Here is a 13710-nt window from a genome sequence, read left to right as displayed (position 1 = left end):
CTTGCACTGCCATGTTCACAGCAGTGTTAGTCACCATAGCCAAGAGAAGGGCATAATGCAAGTGTCCACTAATGGATAAATAGACAAGCAAAACAAGATTTATTCTTATGATGAAATATTATCCAGTTTTTAAAAGGAAGGCAATTCTGACACATGCTACAACATGGATGTCCCTTGAGGACATTATACTCAGTGAAAGAAGCCAGTCACAAAAGGACAAATACTGTATGATTCCACTTCTAGGAGATCCCAAGAGTAACCACGCTGATAACAAGTAGAATAGTGATTGCCAGGCACTGGGAAGAGTTGTGTTTAATGGGTGCAGAGTTTCAGTTTTGCAAGATGAATGAGTTTTGGAGGTGGATGGTGGTCGTGGTTGCACAACACTGTGAATGTGCTCAACATCACTGACAGTGCACTTGGAAATGGTTACGTATTTTATCACAGCTTTGCAAATGTCAAAGGCAAATGGGCAAATGGTTCCTTGTCCTGCAGCTGTTAATGGCCAAACTCCTGGCCTGCTGGACAGAGCTAGAGCTGAATAAGGGTGATAAGCAGCCCCCAGAACTCCTAATAAGCTCTCTCTCATGGCATCACTAAGGAGTAGTTGGATTAGAGACTAATAGTGGTAATGGCAGTACAACTCAGGGAGTAAACTCAGTAACATCAAATGTCTTTCTCTTTCGATCTTTCAACTGTGTGATCCTTCAGGCACAACCAAGTTCCCCCTGTAGGAAGCCTTTCCTGAAAATCCCAGCCTCACAGCTCCTGCTCTGTCACTACCTCTCTGGACCACAGTTTTATAGGCTTTGGCTGTGCTGCACCTGGGATCTCTCAAACTGACTTTCCACTCTAGCCATGAACATCCAGGACTGCCATGTTGTTTGGAAACCCTTTGTGAAGATGAAATGCCACCTAAGCAGCGGTCCAGCAGAGAAGGAGCAGAGTCTCTGGGGGAAGCCTCTAGCCCCACTTGAGCCCTAGAGCTAGCCTTCCACTTGCCCTTCCTGTCCTTGTCCAGTATTATGCTAATGAATGAGCTCAGCACAGTCCCACTGATGGCTTTGGGCAGATATGCATCTAACTCAAGATGCAGGGAGGAGAGTGGAGATGGGCAGAGGCAGTGAGTTCTGGACCTTCCCTGGCCCTGCACAGTGGGGTGCTAATTGATGATTAGGGCTAACAGAAGATCAAGTCCTGATTTAGCCTAAAGCAGATTATTGTCCTAAAAAGTCCCCTGGCATCTGTGAGGGCATGTGTACTCCCCAGCCCCAGAGAAAGCTCACTGGGTGTCCTATGTTCTTGTGAAAGGGTGGATAAACAAAAAGAGGGCCATGGAGAGGGAGATGAAGAGCAAGGGGTGGGTGAAGAGGAGCCAGACGGCAATGGGGAAAGAGAATGAACGAGGCTGGCAGCACCCTCTGCTCCGCTTCAGCCCAGCAGCTCCCACTCTTGCTGCCAGCTGGGGCCCTGGCTGGGCTGGAAGATTAGATGACGGACTTGTCTCTAATCTGACTACTCCCAAGTGACTCCGTGACAGAGAGCTGATTACGAGTTTTGGGGGCTTCATGTCACCTTCATTCAGCTCTCAGCTCCATCCAGTAGATCAGGGGCTTTGTCATTAACAACCAGTGACTGGTACAGCTAGAGGACAAGGAATCCATTGACCATTTGCCTTTGATATTTAAAAAATTGTCATAAAACACGCATAACATAAAATTGACTATTTTGCCATTTCTAAGCATACAGTTCCTGCTGACATGCAGCCATCACCACCGTCCATTTCTAGACCTCATTTTGTCATGAAAAACTGAACTGCGCACCCATTAAGAACAGACTCACTCCTCACCTCAGCCCCTGGCAACCACCCTTCTGCTTTGTAAGAATTTGCTTACTCTAAGGACCTCCTACAAGTAGAATCACGCAGCATTTGTCCTTTGGTGCCTGGTTTCTTTCACTGAGAATCATGTCCTCAAGGGTCCTTCATTGCCTTTGACTTTACATTTGGAATAGACTTGCATCCATTCAATTTTAATTCTTATGTGGTTAAGTATGACTATGATTCCCATTTAGTTTCTGGATTCCCTACTTTGTTGGAAAAGGTCTCTGCCTTAAGTTCCTCAGAGATCTGTAAACATGCACTATGTATAAATTCAAAAGACCAGAGTCAGACTTTTTCACCATTTCTGTGAATGTCCCACTGTGTCCTGAATTGCTCACCTCAAAAACATAGCAGTTGGATTACCCTCACCCCTGCAGCTGTTGGGTTCTCCAAACCTGCTGATGTTTCCTCCTTGCATTATAATGGTACATAATTCTATTCCATTTCTGACTTACACCAAAGTTTAAATTGATTTCGAGCCTGGATGTGTCGTTTTTATACCATATCCTCCAGTTCTCAGACCTTTTGGGCTCATTCTGAGAGGTACTTATTACGACATGAATCAACCAGCAGTTGCTAGAAAGTTTGGGTATAGATCGCCAAAATGTGAATGAGTGAAAATTCTGCTTGCTGTAGCAGCCACATTATCACCATGGAGAAGACATACAGAGTATTATTAGTTTACAATATTATGAAATGTTAGTCCAGGAAAACCTGTTTCAGACTTTTGTTGTTTTGTCTTCCTTCTTATTTCTTTTTTCTTGTATTTTTAAACTGATTTCTTTTGAGATGGGGTCTTGTTATGGTTCCCAGGCTGGCCCCAGCCTCCCAAGTAGCTGGGATGACAGGTACATGCTACTGCATTGGGTTTTTTCCCCCTGTGGTACTAGGGATTGAACCCAAGGGTATTGTACCACTGAACTACATTCTGGCCTTGTTTATTTTTTATTCCAAGACAGAGTCTCGCTAAGTTGCTCAGGCCTTGAACTTGCAATCCTCCCAGGAAAAGGAAGTGTCCAGTTTTTTAAAAAAATATATATATTTTTAGTTGTTGATGTGCCTTTATTTTATTTATTGATTTATATGTGGTGCTGAGAATTGAACCCAGTGTCTCACATATGTGAGGCAAGCACTCTACCACTGAGCCACAACCCCAGCCCAAGTGTCCAGCTTTTAAATTGATTTTTCTTCTTTAACTTGAAAAAAAGTGTTTTATTCCAAATATGATCCGTATTTATAACCTAATTCCAAGTCAAACCTTAGATTGTACAGAATTTCCACCGTAATTAAACTATTTAGTGTTTAATTTATAAAGAGCCTTCAAAAAGATACATTTTCCAAAGCAAATCATAAAAGGACAAACAGTATAGGATTCCATTTAATATGTCCCTTGAATAGTCAAATTCATAGAGACACAAAGAAGGATGGATGCCAGCAGCTAGGGAAAGGGAGAATAATGCAGGGTTAGTGTTTCATGGGTGCAGAGTTTCAATTTGGCGTGATGAAGATGTTCTGGGGATGGATGGTGGTAATAGTTTGCACAAACGTGAATATACATGTGTGTGTGTATTTTGCCCCAATTAAATGTTTTCAGTGCTGCATCCCTGCCCATGGTTAGCATGTGCTCCTGCACAGTGAAATTAAAATGGTAAAAACTGCTTTGGGAAACAGTCAAGCAGGAAAGGCTGTTGATCCTCACATCTGGAAGAGCTTAAGAAATAAGAATTTGTCACGCCGTTGGCACCATGGCCTCTGATGAGGGAAACTATGGGTGTAAAACAGTGGCACTTTCATATTCCAAGAACAACTGTCCTCATTGTCACCATTGGATGAATATAAAATCAAAAAGTGTGGGCTATGTGTTTGCCAAACTCCAAACAGACCCACCACATACTGTATTTGGCTTTGAGCTTGATGTTGGGTTAGGCCTGGAAATCACATTTTCTGAACTACCCAGGCTTGGGATAACCCATCCCAGGAGACCCAGATGGGGACTTAGCTAGGAGCAAGTAGGTGGGTTGACTTACCCTGTACCTCCAATTCTGAGCCTACTGTCTTGGTCTGTACTGCCACAGATCTGTGTTTTCTTTTTTTCTTTTCTTCTCCCACCCCCACCATCCCATGGTACTGGGGATTGAACCCAGGGGTATCTACCAGTGAGCTACATCCCTAGCCTATTTTATTTATTGTTTAAATTTTGGGACAAGACACTAAGTTGCCTCAAATCAGTGATCCTCCTGTGTCAGCCTCTGGAGTAACTGGGACTACCCACGTAGGTACACCTAGCTCCTTCCATATCTATCTATCCCAGGCTTCTCTTTTCATGGTGCTATTATGTTTGAACTGGGTTCTTATTGCAGGACAAAGAAAAATATGAAGTTAGCTTTACATTCCCTGATCTTCAGTGTAAGAAGGAGGTGTAATAGGGCATATTAATTGGAAAGTTCAATACACACTTTTTAAAATATGCTTTTATAGATTGCTGTATTAGATTCATATTTCCTAGAACGGTCTATCAATAGAAGTACAAGGTGTGCTCTGAGCATCTCTGTTGTTTAGAAACTGGTGGGCAAACGGAAAAAGGACACGAAAATCAGCGTAAAGGGATTCTCACTGGCCAACCTGGTGACAAATCGAACATCAAAAAGAATTCACAACAGGAATGGATTCAGATACAGTCTGTAAAAATGTCTCATTCAAAACCTTAAAAAACATTTAAAACCATTCCGGTGAGCTTCTGCTGCTGCTGAGACCTTTGCCTTGCATGTGTGTTTATTTCTTTGTACAAATGCAGTACTTGACTTTTGTTTGCTTTTGTTTTTATTGTTGTTTGAACGCATTCGGTTTCCTAGCTGCCAGCCATTAGTAAAGGGACCCTTGGGGATCCGGGAAGGGCGCGGGTGGTTTGCCGCTTCTTCGGCTCTTGGCCGCCCTCTTCTGGCGGTACCGCGCGGCTCGCGCATCCAGAGCTTGATGCGCGGCAGCTCACAGCCGCTTTCGCTTTTTGCGCCTTTTCTCTCCCTGTGGGATCGCTGCCTACTGCAGTGCTGCTCTTGCTGGGATCTGCCTTCAGATGTTCCTATGCAGTGTCAAGCAGTGTCCAGAAGGGCTAGATTCTGTTGGGTGCGTCCCGGGGATTGCTGGGACCCTTTATACCTCCCCGCTGTCTTGCCACACCCTGGTGGCTTGCAATCATAGTCTTCTGCTTTCCTCTCTGCCCCTCACCCCATGGCTTTGAGTTTGTCAGTTGTCTCTGGTTCCTGGTTTCGTGAAGGTTGTACATTTGGGAGGGGTTGTTAATCGTTGTTGTGTTTTTCATGCCTTCAGTGAAACTGAGGGAACTCGTGTTTTCGTTGCCTTCCTTTCCTGCCCTAATCCTAAAATCTTTTTTAGTCTTAAAAAAAAAAGTTGTGAAATATGCATAACATAAAGTATACCATCTTAAAAAAGAGAACAATTCTGGAGCTACGGTTGTAGCTCAGTGGTAGAGCACTTGCCTAGCATGTGGGAGGCACTGGGTTTGATCCTCAGCACCACGTAAAAATAAAATAAATAAAATAAAGGTATTGTGTCTATCTATGATTAAAAATTTTTTTATTTAGAGTACAATTCAGTTGCAATAGTACATTCATATTATTGAGTTTTTAATTGTTGTTTGTTTTTGTTTTTTGAGTTGGGAATCTCGCTATGTTGCCCAGGCTGACCCTGAACTCCTGGGCTCAAGTGGTGCTCCTGCCTCAGTTTCCCAAGTAGCTGCGACTACAAGAACTGCTGCCAGGCCAGTCTCTTCATTTTTCTATTAATCAATTTGTGGGCTGCTTAATTTTTTTAAAAAATATTTAACTCTCACAGTGAAAATCAGGCAAAAGCTTGATTTATGCTGTATATGCAATTAAAATGATCAACAAGACTTATAAGTACAATAAATGATTCCCTTTAGTTGTTTTGCACTGTTAGGGAAGGAAATCAGAACGGAACCCAAGGCACACTTATCTGAACAGTAGCAATTTCCTGTAGTTCAGGGACCAGAGTGTTTTTGTTGTATTTCCTATATCTATTTTTGTGTATATTTCCTTATCTGTTATTTTATTTTCTATATCTGTCACACCTTTTGTTGTTGTTGTTCCCATTGTTCTGGAAATGCTTTTTACCACCTTTGCTTCTGGGAGACAGACACCTCCCTCAAGTTTCATACTTTCTCTGTAAGTCTGGGTGTCTGAAATCTAATCATTTCAGCTCTACCTTTACAAGTGACATTTCTGGTCACATTGTAATTACAAAATTTGATATATCCAATTGTAGTTTGGGAAGAAAGAGCACAGGCTGGGATTGACTGATACAAATAACCTCTTGGCGGCACATGCTCAGGGATGAACCGAGCCAACTCCCATTGGCAAGTTCCCCACAGACTTATTTTAACACTCCACCTGAGGTTAGCAATAAATGCAGCAAAATTCAAATGAATAAAAGTCACAATTAATATGTTCTCAGCCTAAAACCCTCTATTAAAAGACAACTGCAGGGCTGGGGTTGTAGCTCAGTGGTAGAGTGCTCATGTGAGCACTGGGTTCAATTCTCAGTACCATGTAAAAAACGAACAAAAAATAAAGGTATTGTGTCCATCTACAACTAAAATTGTTTTTTAAAAAAAGACAACTGCAGTTTTTGGAAGCGTAACCCGTTCATTCTACAAGTGCCTTCAGATTTTCTTGAGCATTTTCTAAATTATGATAGAAGCACCCCTTGTGGCCCCTACGTGGCGTCTTGTATATCTAACATGGTCTTAGATGTCAGAGCGCTGCCTCATCCACTCTGCACAGTTCTAACCCGTTAAATGGAGAAGCATCATCCACTCTGCACAGTTCTAACCCATTAAATGGAGAAGCAAAGCTCAAGGACAGAAGTTTTTACTGTGTGACTATTAGAACACTGGGAACAATGCCAAAAAAATATTCCACGACAGGTAATAACAGCTGGTTTTCCCTCATTGGTTTCACTTGTTCCCTGGAAGTCCTCTGTAATTATGTCTTATTCCACTGATCTTGGGCCAGCATTCAACTTCAGGAAGTCCTCCACTTCTGGATAGGATTTGTCACAGGAATTTGAGCTTTAGGTCCTCCACAAGCTGAGTCTGCCAGGTTTTGAAAGCCGTTTGCAGGAGTTTAGCGTATACTCTCAGGATCTCAAGTGTAGTGCTGCATAGAAAGTGCCCCCAAACCTTAGGGCTTAAAATAACAATTTGTTTTTCTCATGGGTCAATATGTTGACTGGGCTTTGATAGGTAGTTCTTCTGTTTCACATAATATTGGTTGTGGTCACTCAAGTGACTTCATTCAACTGGGAGTTTCCCAAGGCTGAGACACTCACCATGGCCCCATTCCCATGTCCAGCAGTGGTGTTGGCTCTTAGCTAGTCCATATTCTCCATGGCTTCTTGCTCCATGTGGCCTCTCAAACTTTCTATGGCATGGGGCCTGAAAGTCACCCAGTACACTTTTGTCACAGTCTATTACTCAAAAGAAGTCACAGGGCCAGCTTGATTCAAAACTATAGGAACTAGACTCTATCTCTTGGGAAGAGCACCAAGTCATATTGCAAAAAGACATGTCAAATGGGAGCAATTGTGGGAGCCACGTTTGGAGACAGTCTACTCCATCGGGTGAGAAATGCTTTGTCCATCTTCATGTCTAAGAGAAAACTCACAGCACAGAAAGAAGGTGTCACACAGTTGGCACTGGGGTCTCTGATAGAGTAAAAGTGTGGGTCTGTGATAGTGGCACTGCCACTTCTCAAGTGTAGGTGTTCATGTTCACACCACTTGATAAACTTTGGTATGAATGCAGTGGCCAGGCTGTGACCAGGCCATGACCCTGTCCTGTTGGACCATTTGTTTCCAGCTACCTTGGGCATGATGATCTGTCCATTTTGTGGTGTCACTAAAGATATTTGCAGACAAGGAGATTTAAATGTTGGTATACTGTATAAAGTCGTTCAGAAGATTAAAAAAAAGTCATTGTGCTGAGAGTGCTTGTGCTAGCTCTTGCATAAAAATGTAAGCATTTAAAAATTCATCCCAAGAAGTTATGTAATTACCGAAACATATTGTAAATGTTTTTATTGAAGTGAAATTCACATGACATAAAATTAGCTATCTTAAAATGTACAATTCTGTGGCATTTAGTATCTTTACAATATTGTGCAACCATCAGCATTGTTTAGTTCCAGAACATTTTCATTATCCCAAATAGAACAATGGCCCCCCATTCCTACTCCCTCCAGTTCCTGGAAAGTCCTACTCTGCTTCTTGTATCTGTGAATTTACCCTTTTTGGAAACTTCATAGAAAAGAAATCATACAATATTGACTTTGTGAATTTGAATTTGTGTCTGGCTTCTTTCACATATGGTATAATGTTTTTGACATTTACCCAATTCTAGTATATATCAGTACTTTGTTCCTTTTTAATCAAAATATATCCATATTAAGGATATTTTAATAAATGTACAGGCCAGCTTTGGCCCCCCTGAGTCATTTTTAATATCTATGGAGCATTCTGACCATTGTTCCTGACATCCCCTTTATTCATTGCACCATCCAGTGGGTTGCCCAAACCAGGGTGAAGGAGCAGACCTTGGTGCTCCCAAGCAGCTGTCCACCAAAAATGGTAGCATGAACACCTTTGTCAGCATTGTTAATCATTTGAGGACCAATCTTGGAGAAGGCCAGTATCAAAGAGTTGCCAAAGAAGACTGGTCAGTTGCACAGGTGCCAGGTGCTCTAGAGAAAGAAACATCCATGGCTTTGACAGTGTAATCAGAGTCACAATATTTACTAACAACCCACAGGGGGAGAGTAGCATGATAACCAGGAGGAATTTTAGCTCCTCCACAGAGAAACTTTGCTCTGTTTTGTTTAATTGCTCATTGTCTTGTTACTGGCCACAGCTGTAAAATAACCAACCTGGAGACAGCTGAAAGTACCTCCACTAACAGAATTGGAGATTGTGAGTTCCTGACAGGGTGAGAAAAAACCTCTAGCTCTGTGTTGAATACCTGGTGTTAAAAAGGTATTGGTAGCCAGGCGTGGTGGTGCACACCTGAAATCCCAGCAACTGAGAGGCTGAGGCAGGAGGATGATGAGTTCAAAGCCAGTCTCAGCAACTTAGCAAGGTCCTAAGCAACCCAGCAAGATTCTGTCTCAAAATAAAATATTTAAAAAAAGGCTGGGGATGTGCCTCAGTGGTTAAGTGCCCCTGTGTTCAATCCCCTGATATCAAAAAAGATATTGGTGACTTAAACTCCTTATGTGCACCCAGGCCTATTATATCCAAAATTTTTAAACATTTATTGACTTAATACAACTTTATGTGTATTGATGTAAATATATACTTATATACAGTCATATTAAAAGATGTTTGGATAGTGCTATTATTTAATTCTTTAAGACTTCAGGTTTTAAAGTAAATTTTAAAAATCAGGCATAGCACAATGTTTATGTACAGTGATTTTCAAAATTTTTTATTTGTTCTTTTAGTTCTGCATGACAGTAGAATGTATTTTGACATATCATACATACATGGAATATAACTTCCCATTCTTGTGGTTGTAAATGATGTGGAGTTACACTGGTCATGTGTTCATATATGAACATGGCAAACTTGTGTTCAATTCATTCTATGCTGACTCACAATAGGCCCTGGAGAGAAGGAGGGGAGGTTCACTGAAAGAACGTGGGATTTTCTGGATTTTAATTGAGGGTTAATAAGGATCCATGTGTGTATACATAGATAAGAATACATAAGGGAAAAGTAACCATACTTTTGCATGTTCTGGCTCTAAGGATTTTCATTCTTTTAGAGATTAACCAAGTAAATAGTTCTCACTAATTACCTCAGTTTATTATTCAAATTATAGTAGGTTGGCAATGAAGAACAATTGCATCACACAGTTGATGAATCAAGATTTGACAGAGAAATATGATACTTTAAAATTTTGCTCACTTAACAAAGGGGAATAACTTTGTAGGGCTACAGAAATCACTGCTATTGTTGGAAGTTGAAAAGGTTGGACTTTTCAAATAAAGACATTAATTATCATAACTTGATTTAGTTCAACTTGTGACCTTAACTATTTAGTGTAAAAATGGTAACATACATGAACTATAAGAATCTTGTTTAGGAAGTTCCATTTTTTAAAGTTTCTTGTAAGAAATTAATAATATATCTCAAATCTTGCAAAAACCAAAATGTACTCTGCATTATATATAGTACTGTGACTTATAATTGGGGAGAAGATGTAGAACTATCTTTTACATGAAAAGTAAAACAGGGGGCCTCGGGGTGCAGCTCAGTAGTAGATCACTTGCCTAGCATGTGCAGGTCCTGGGTTCTATTGCCAGCACCACACCCAAAAAAGTAATGAAGGAACTTGGAGTTTTAGATTATTTTTTTGGCTTTATTTTACCAAGTGAAGTCCAACCAGTGCCACAACTTGATAAGTAGGGCCCAAAAATTTGGATCACAAAAAGTGAGGGGTTGTGTCATTCCAACATGAATACAATGAGCAAGACCTTTGCAACCCAAAGCCACCCATTTTGGAGCTTAATGTGACTCATGGGAAATCATGGAATCCCCCAACTGTTCACGCTCATCTATTGGCCCCAGTGAGGTGGAAGGGGCCGGGTGATCCTAGGGGATTTCCTGTTTGCATGCCACTTCCACATTTGTCTCTGCTGTGTTGCTAAAACTCTTTAAATATTTGTGAGAAGCTTTGACATACTAGAGATTCCTGAAGCTTCTTTATAACAGTTTAATTTGGGCTGATAACAACATACATTTCCAACTGTGTCTTATCCTGTGACTTAGCAAGCAGGCACATTTTGGCAATGGAAGAAAAAAAATCCAATGTTTCCATTTGTTTAGAGAAAGGATGTATTTAGAAGAAAGAACCACCATTTAGACTTTTATTAATAGCCTAGTTGGTTTTAGATGGTTGTTTACAAATATTTTACTTTTACTTATTAGATTGTGATAACCAAAATTCTATGATTTTATTGAATATTTTTTATTTTCCCTTTTAAAGATTTAGAAATTACATTATTTTAGAAATTACTTTTGTGGGGCTGGGGAGATAGCTCAATTGGTAGATTGCTTGTGTTGCAAGCACAAGTCCCTGAGTTCGATTCCCAGCACCACAAAAAAAAAAAGAAAGAAAGAAAGAAATTACTTTTGTGCACTGAAAAAAATATGACTTCAGACCAATATCCCTGATGAATATTGACACAAAAATTCTCAAAATACTGGCAAAATGAATACAAAATCATATCAAAAAGATAGCACACCATGATAAAGTGGGGTTCATCTCATGGATGCAAGTTTAGTTCAACATATGGAAATCAATATATGTAATTCACCACATCAATAGACTTAAAGAATCACATGATTATCTCAATAGATGCAGAAAAAGCATTTGACAAAATTCAGCATTCGTTCATGCTCAAAACACTAGAAAAACTAAGGATAGTAGGAACATACCCCCATGTTGTAAAAGCTATACATGTTAAATCCAAGGCCAACATCATTCTAAATGGAGAAAAATTGAAAGCATTCCCTCTAAAACCTGGAACAAGGCAGGGATGCCCTCTTTTACCACTTCTATTTAACATTGTCCTTGAAACCCCAACCAGACCAAAGAAATTAAAGGGATATGAATAGGAAAAGAAGAAGCCAAACTATCCCTATTTGCTGATAACAGAATTTTATATTTAGAAGACTTAAAAAATTCTACTAGAAAGCTCCTAGAACTCATAAACAAATTCAGGAAAACAGCAGGGTATAAAATCAACACCAATAAATCAATTGCATTTCTATACACCAATGATAGAGAAATCAGGAAAACTATCTTCTTTATAATTGCCTCAAAAAAATAAAACATTTGGAATTCAGTCTAACAAAAGAGGTGAAAGACCTCTATAATGAAAACTACAGAACACTAAAGAAAGAAATTGAAGAAGACTTTAGAAGATGGAAAGATCACCCATGATCTTGGATATATGTTCTTAATATTGTCCAAATGGCCATACTACCAAAAGTGCTACCCAGATTTAATGCAATGCCTATTAAGATCCTAATGATGTTCTTTGTAGAAATAGAAAAAGCAATCATGGATACAAGTGATCAAAAATATATGAAAAAGTGCTTATCGTCCCTAGTAATTAGAGAAATGAAAATTAAAGTCACCCTAAGATTTCATCTAACTCCAATTAGAATGGCTACTATCAAGAACACAAGCAATAATAAGTGTTGGCGTGGATGTGGGGGAAAAGGCACACTCATACATTGCTGTTGGAGTTGCAAATTGGTGCAGCCACTCTGGAAAGCATTATGGAGATTCCTCAGAAAACTTGGAATGGACCCACCGTTTGACCCAGCTATCCCACTCCTCGGATTATACCCAAAGGGCTTAAAATCAGCATTGTTACAGTGATGCAACCACATCAATGTTCATAGCTGTTCAATTCACAATAGCTAGATTGTGGAACCAATCGAGATGCCCTTCAATTGATGAACAGATAAAGAAACTGTGGTATACTGAAGTCCCTGTGATCTTGTTAGATATTGAAGGACATTTTATTTCCTTACATCAAAGAAATGTTAGAGTATCTGCAGACACATTGGGAAGAGGAGGAGTACCAGCAGGATGTCAATCTTGAGGAAACAGGTTGAAGAAGATGCCCACCTGGATGGGGTTGTTCCAAATCCTGCAGCATCTGGGAAGGGGATAGACGACCCACAGTAGATAATGTGTGCTGGCAGATGTCTGGACCCAAAGACCACAGAGTTCAAACAAGTGCAGGGTCACATGTGGAGGGCAGCATTCACAGATGGGCACATGAAAGCAGAGTTCTTAAAGATGTCAGTTCTAGCAGTCAGGAAGTGGAGAGAAGCTGGGCTGAAGGTATATATCTATTCTGGAAGTGTAGAGGCTCAGAAACTATTATTGGGCATTCTTCAGAGGAAAATATTCTTGAGTTTTTATTAATACCAAGATTGATACCAAGATTGGACACAAAGTGGAGAGTGAGAGTTATAGAAAGATTGCAAACAGCATTGAATGCTTAACCAACAACATCTTGTTTCTAACAGATGTTACTTTAGAGGCCAATGCAGTGAGTAATCAGATGTGATGGTAGCTGTGGTGGTGAGACCTGGCAATGTAGGATTAATAGACAATGAGAAAATTTACTACAGCCTCATCGCATCCTTCAGTGAACTATACCTGCCTTCCTCAGCATAAAGGAAGATTTCTACATAGAAGACCAACTGTTCCTCAGAGTTGTCTCCCTTGTGTCTAGTTTTATTCTAATGGTAAAGTAACTTACTTATATATACATATGTATGTATGCAAGTATATGTATGTGTATGCTCGTAATTTTCATAGGCACATAAGTGAGAAAAGTCTTCAGGAAAACAAAACTAATTTAAAGATGCTTTATACTTAGAAATAGTTTGAGATCATAACACTAACCCTTATTGAGGGCAAAGTGTAGTTGATAGAAGAAAATACAGATCAAATTGTGTTATGATTATCAAATCCTATACCAAAATAAGAACTTACTTTTGAAAATTATTCAGAGGCCTATTATTTTAAACTTAATTTTGAAAATTATTCAGAGGCCTATTATTTTAAATACTGGAAATACTTCTAATAATTCATTACCCTTGTTTAATGGTGAGTTAGAAGCTTTACAACAGCTGTATTTCATATTTGCCTCCTTTGGTACAAAAGATAAGGTATTTGTTTCTTCTCCAAAAGAGCAAAATTAGGAAAG

At 39.9% G+C, this 13710-nt stretch overlaps 1 pseudogene; it reads left to right on the top strand.

The window, feature by feature from the left end:
• The first annotated feature begins 8550 nt into the window (after nucleotides 1–8550).
• Nucleotides 8551–13175, top strand: LOC124971703 (enolase-phosphatase E1-like; annotated as a pseudogene).
• The last annotated feature ends 535 nt before the right edge of the window (nucleotides 13176–13710 follow it).

The sequence above is a fragment of the Sciurus carolinensis genome, chromosome X, assembly GCF_902686445.1.
Source record: "Sciurus carolinensis chromosome X, mSciCar1.2, whole genome shotgun sequence".
NCBI classification, from domain to species: domain Eukaryota; kingdom Metazoa; phylum Chordata; class Mammalia; order Rodentia; family Sciuridae; genus Sciurus; species Sciurus carolinensis.
Note: the sequence above shows the minus strand (reverse complement) of the source record. Positions and strands in the feature narration are given on the sequence as shown.